This window comes from Scardinius erythrophthalmus (genome assembly GCF_964197995.2).
Source record: "Scardinius erythrophthalmus genome assembly, chromosome: 6".
Classification (NCBI taxonomy): Eukaryota; Metazoa; Chordata; class Actinopteri; order Cypriniformes; family Leuciscidae; genus Scardinius; species Scardinius erythrophthalmus.
In genome coordinates, this window is record NC_138226.1 from 6184482 (window position 1) to 6191249 (window position 6768).

Genomic DNA, 6768 nt, shown 5'->3' on the forward strand with positions numbered 1-6768 from the left:
CTGCATCTGTGTATGTTACCTTGTGTGAGAGAGTGTGTCTGTGTTCACTGATATCTCTGGGAAAACGCTCTTGCCCTGGCCGGATTTCTCCTCACAGATGCGGCTGCCTCGCAGGACTCTGGGATGGAGGGGCTTTGTGGTAATTGTGGTGATTCTTGTAAACAGGCATACGGGTATAGAGTTCTTCCTCTCCTACAGTTGACTTCCTTCCCTGCCAGGGCCCTTTGCACGACAGAGTCACAGTCGCCTGTCTGGTTTACTTTCTTCAGACTTTTCCCACTGTAGACATGGCGCCACTGTTTGATATCTTGCTGCAGTCTGACCAAGGACTAGACTGTTTGATCAAGGACTGTGCTGTCCTTTTTTTAGTTCATAATAAATAACAGAAGTGTTGTAACAACAGGTTATTATGTCACAATTGCAAAGCGTTCATTTATTCAGAGTTGGAACTGCTTTATCTAGACTTGTGTATAGTGCATTGCTCTAAGATCGTGCACCATGCGGAACTGAATTGGGAATGACTATTATATTGCAATTTAATTCATGAATTTAAGGTTTGTGGATGATGGATGGATGGATGTGGTGCATGTTCTTGGTCTTACAGCACATACTTTATCATTGCATGTCTTTCCAAAGAAAAATTCTTGGATCTTCATAATCTTTTATCAAAACGTAATAAAATATTCCGCGTGTGAAATAACTTCCTTTTTCGGCTGACATCATGAATTCCTTTCGACTTTTTCAAACCCTCCCCTCCAAATTTGGCACCATTCTGATACACAACACCCGTTTTCAGCACATTTTTATAGTTCATGATCAATCTGATGTAGACTGAAAGCTCAGGATATTATTTTTGTTTAAACATGTTGCTTTAGATGCTACGCATGCTTCTGTCAAACTTCTAATTAATTTTCATATAAGCGTGATGATGAAGCATGGCTCTGCATGAACTGGGCCTGACTGGCTGCGCTGGCATGCGGCTCTGCAGCGCTGTAAAAAAATGCGCTGATCATAGAGTGTTTCATTAATTTAACGAGCCCTCTTGATACACTGAGGGAGCGCTTCCAAAACCCCAGCTCTCCTGCATGGAGTATCGCATGACAGAAGCCGGCTCTGGGACGCCTATCTAAGGCAGCCGTGAGCTGTCAAGGTTGGTTTCGTGGGAAATCGCTTTCCCATGCAGTGCCATGTGAGTGCAGCGGCTTTACCAAAACAAACAGTCCAGCCCACAGATAAACCTAGCGGGATTGATACTGGCTCAGAGGACAGTGGGTCAGGGAGGATAATTTTTCCGTATAGGAAGCAAGTATATAATATTTGAGATAGCGAAGTAGGGAAACTCTGTCTTGGGTGACAGCATTAGAATGTGCAGCATGCGCTTCCGGGGCTGACAGGCAGTGGCAGGTGGAGCAATAGAACGGGACAACACCTGCCCTCTTGCCTCATCAACACAAAGTAATGTTAGTCCCCCTTCCCGGAATCCCCTGAAATCACTTCTTCCCGGTCCGCAGATGCAGCCCTGATGGTTGTGCACATTAACCTATGCAGCAGGTCAGAATTCACTCTCTGCTGCCCAGTCACGAACTATGGAGTCCCTAATGGGATATGGTGGGAAAAAATGGGTGAAAAAAATACATTTCTATGCTTTTGCTCACAAAACTATTGCGTTCCACTTAAACTTTGCGTTCCCTCACAAAAGCACTGAAATAGGTGATAGTTTTCACAAAACGTTTGCCTTCGCTCGCAAATGCACTGCATTTCACAGAGAAAATGAGTGTTCCTGTGCAAAACATTTGCGTTCCACCAAGAAATTTTGCATTCGCTCGCAACAGCACTGAAATATATGTTTTCCCTCCCACATTATATTATTTTCAGCACAAAAGTTTTCATAGTTTTCCAACGCAAAAGTTATACACATTATAATTGAAATATAATTTTCCTCAGCATTTTTTTTTTTTTTTTACCGTTACCATGTTCCTTTAGGGGCTCTGTGACAAATGGTGTTGCTGCATTAACTATTTCCCTGACAGCATTTTTTATTTATTTTTAAAGTTGCCATTCAGCGCCAGGATTTTTGATAATTTTCACAAAATTTTCATGGCCCCCAGAATATTTTTTGAATGAATATGTAAACATTCAATATATCAAATAAAAGAACAAAGCCCCTGCTTTTAAACATGAAAACAAATAATTATTCTAGCTTCATTTGTTCTTTTTTTATCAATACTTGAACGTGTATACTTGAACGTGTGTAAGTAAAAAAAACAACAACAACAAACAAACAGCTCAAAAATAAAAATTCTGTCAAAGACTTTGTCAAGATCAGAATCAGAGCCATGATCAAACTGTAGATCGAGTTCATCAACACCCCCAAAGCTTGTATACCTCTTCGTGGGTTTGACACTTAATTTGGTAATGTTAGGCAGTTTTGATTTAAAGTGCCCCTATTATGCTATTTTAAAGGTTCTTAACTTTGTTAGGTCTTCTACAACAGGTTTACATGCATCAACGGTCAAAAAACACTTTCATTTTCTCATAATATACATTGCACATCATATTTAAATGATTCTCAAACGACTCATCAGCTGAATCAGTCTCTCTAAATCCCTCCTTTCCGCGAGCTACTCTGCTCTGATTGGACAATCGCTTACAGTGCTTGTCGGAAGCTAAATGCCCATTACTATAACTGAATTTCAGCTCAGAAGGCTTCCTCAGTCCTCAGCGATTGTAAACACTGTAAAGACAGTAACGATGACGTAGATTGTACGGCGTATCGATTGCGGTGCACATGCGGGACCTGTATCAATAACGATGCATACGTTAGCCGAGCACTAACGTGAATGACTGATGTAACATTTAGTTTTGCAAAACAAATCTTGCTCCTTCCTTTATCTTTACTCAAAGTAGTAAGAACAACAGACAATCTGCATTATTGACACAGTTTTAGGTAATAGTGGCCCACAGCTGATTTGCAACACTATTTCAGTAAGACAGTAATAATGTCTGCCGGAAAATTACAAATAAAAAAGACAAAACTACGTATATTGAACACCCAGTGGAAAATATATATATCAATAATTATTCATACAGGTTGTGATTCTGAGGAGCAAGCTGGTCCAAATAAACTGGGTACTACTGACCCATCTTTCAGAAGCATGCGTTTTGCGAATCCCGAGTTGAACTCTGAGATTTAAGAAGCAGTCGTCAGTAAAATGACGTGTTTGAGGGAGGGTCAAGTTCTTCGTGCATGGCAGACAACGTACAAAATAGTGCGGGCATTTTAGTGACGTAGAACGGTAATGCTGTGGGATTCGAATTACAAATGACTTGAGGCGGTTCAGAGTTGATTTTCTTCACTGTAAAAAATCCAACTTGCAAATTGTTTACTCACCTTAAGATTATAAGTTGAGTGGGCAAATGTTTGAGCGCAATGTTGAGTTAACTTATAAAAACTATTTAACTGCATGTTAACTACTATTTGTCCAATGAACACAAAAAAATAAGTTGAGAAAACTTAATGTTTTGATTTCTGCGCTGGAACGTTTAACTTCCCACCATCGCGCATGCGCAGTCTGTCTCTATGTACGTTACACGGGGTTTCCTCCTTCAACCACGCTATCGAAGGGACTGGATTCATCTCTGAGGTAAGTTTTATTTTGCTTTATGAATGAAAATAAGCTACATTGATTGCAGACATATGTTGGTAAAATATAGTATTATGTTAAAAGATATTTTCTGTGGAGACGATAAGTGTCTATTGTTAGAGATTATCCGCGTAGCACATGGCTAACTTACTTAACTATTGACACCTAGACTAACGTTAAAGCGAGGAAACATGCTTGAATGAGAAAAGACAAGAACGTGCACGAAGTTTAAAATGTTAAGCCAGTCAGTCGTTAGAAAAAGACTCAAATCTGGTGCTTGCGCTGATTGAGACAGAAGAGAGCTGTTTATCTCAGACAGAATGTGAGTGCGAATTCAGTTATCTTTCACGGCTTATTGCTAATTAATAGTGAAATACACATAATTATTTCAAAAAAACCCACTGTGTGTGTAGTATTCATGTAATACAGTCGGCTATGTCTTAAGTGAACAAACAATGTTGTAAAATCCAGATGTTTCAGTATTAAATTTGTGCAATAGCTCTTAAAGTGACAGTAGTCTATTCGATTTAAATTCAATTTCAAGTTTATTTGTTGTATAGGCCTATATACAAATGTCAGTGACAATTTGTACATGCTTAGGTTGAGGCTCAGGCATTCTACAGTAGTGCAATATAATTCAATATAATACAATTTAGAGGGGAAAAATATAGGCCTATATATGCAAAACAAATGTTAGGTTAAAAATACGCATGTTTGCTTTGTATATTAAATAATGTTTAAAGTGAAAATATGTTATCTGCCGCTGTCAGTGTCCTTCCTGTTAATCAACGAAAGACAAAATCGCTCACTGCTCTTTATAACTTTTGTATTTTTAAGGAAAAAATGAATAAATTTTTTTCACATTTGATTATTCCATTTCTGTAGTATTTTTACTATATGTAAATTAACCTACTGTAACTGTTTTTTTTTTGTTTGTTTTTTTGTTTAATATGAATCTTTGTTATGTTGTATTTGTCCCTTTTAGACTAAAGAACATCAGTACAGCAACAAGAACCTCTGATGTGCTAAAACAGTGGCCTTTGTTTTTGAAAGATCAGGTGAGTTTATCATTTTTAGTTAGTAGAACTGAATTAACGTGTAGGCCTACACTTAATTCTTACTGTTTTAACAGTGTTTTTTTTTTTTTTTCAGGGTCTGTGCTGAGTATTACAGGTTTACACAAACTAATCAGAAGAGCACATTTTTCTCTTAGTTAGATGAATACACATCTAATTGTACAAAACAAGTGGTGGAGCGTATCCGATGAGATGAAGATCCTCCTAGACCAACTTAATCATCAGGTAATTATTTTGCATGTGGTCATATCTCTCTGGTTAAAGGCTGAATTTTGCCATCTCCTTTTCAAGGTAATTCCCATGCTTCTCTTTGGATATAACATGCATAGATTGTTCCATATTTGTTTTCTGTCTTTCAGACACAGAAACTGCAATGTGCTTGCTCAAAGAAAGGCTACAACTCTCAGAGCTCTACCTTTGTTTATGAGGGAAAAGTCAGGAAACATCCTGAAGACTTGCCTGGTAAGAAGATGTGTGTCACCAGCATATACACTCACACTTGATATAATTTCACCTGTTCACCAGATCCCCATGATGTTGTGCCACGTGTAACTATATTAAAGGAATAGTTCACCCAAAAATGAAAATTAGCCCATGATTTACTCACCCTGAAGTCATTAGGTGTATATGGCATTCTTCTTTCAGACAAATACATTTGGAGTTATATTAAAACGATTCCTGGCTCTTCCAAGCTTTATAAGGGCAGTGATATAGTGGCAGACTTGAGGGTGAGTAAATCATGGGCTAATTTTCATTTTTGGGTAAACTATCCCTTTAATACTGATATGGCATCTAACAGCACAGGTGCAGGAAATTGGGAGATGTATTCTGTTTATCAGTTTTAGTTCTATGGCTGAATTTGAACAAGCTTAAAAACATGACCACCTTTACTTTTCAAGTGAAGGTACATGAGCACATGTTTAGGGTCACTCTGTGGTTTAACATAATTCAAAATAAAAAAAAGTTATGTCAATTTATTTTCTACTGCAGGACACAGAGCCAGATGACATTCACAAGGGGAGAAGATGAGGATCTTAACTATCATTGAAGATGATGTTGCAACTGTTCCACTCCAACCCAATTATAAGGTGCCTCTCTGTAGTACTATAAGAGCAGATTGGGCTAGATAATGTGCAAGAACTTTGCCACAGCTGTTACTCTCATCTTTGGCTGTATTTATGCCCTCAATGTGAACTGTCCTAAACAATTAAAATGCATACAATACACTTTTGACTAAATTAAAAATTGTTTATTGGTCTTGACTTAAAGTGCTCAGCAAGAGTCCAGTCCTTCAAAAAAAATTTTGTTCAAGTAGCTGCAATCCATATGGATAATTGTAAGATTGAGCATTTATTTGTTCCAGTTTGTACTCTTATTTAGTGCATAGTCTTTTTATGGCTTCATTTCTTCTCTAGAACATAAAGATATAAATGTAAACCATGTTTTATATAAATGTAACACATATGATTTAATCCATGTCTTCTGAATACAATCGGATATCAAGATTTAAAAAGAATTGTTAGTTTATTGTTTCTCCCAAAACTGTATTACTTCAGAAAATACAAATTACAGCTGCATGTCTTTGTGTCTTGCACAGAAGAAAATAGTCCTATGAGTTTGAGACAGAAAAAAGTAAATAATTATAATTTTGGGGTAATATATTCCTTTGAATAAAAAAAAGAAAATTCTTGTCATGATGACAGCTAATTGAAATGACATTTTTATTTGCCTTCAACATGCTTCTGAATAAATGTTTTGTTAACATTGACTCACTGTTTTCAGTTTTTGACTTGGGCAAAGTTATTTTAGTTTCCAGTCTTAACATATTATTACTTAGTACCAATTTCCTTTAGGATTTTTTTGTTCACTCAACTTCAGACATTGAGACAAATTTTTTTGAATTGGCTCAACTTAAAAAGGTTTGTTAAAAAATAGTTGCACCTCTCCAGAAAACTAACAATCTTAAGTTAACCCAATAAAAAAAAAATTGTAAGACTTACAACTTAATTTCAGTCAGTCTAACTGTTATTTACAAAAGTTGAGTAAAC

At 36.9% G+C, this 6768-nt stretch overlaps 1 long non-coding RNA gene across 1 annotated transcript; it reads left to right on the forward strand.

Moving 5' to 3' along the window:
* Window positions 1-3354: 3354 nt before the first annotated feature.
* On the forward strand, window positions 3355-6487 carry LOC308692835. The gene is made up of 5 exons (XR_014030380.1): window positions 3355-3644; window positions 4630-4702; window positions 4797-4945; window positions 5080-5182; window positions 5711-6487. It is a non-coding gene; the product is annotated as an uncharacterized lncRNA (long non-coding RNA).
* Window positions 6488-6768: the final 281 nt, after the last annotated feature.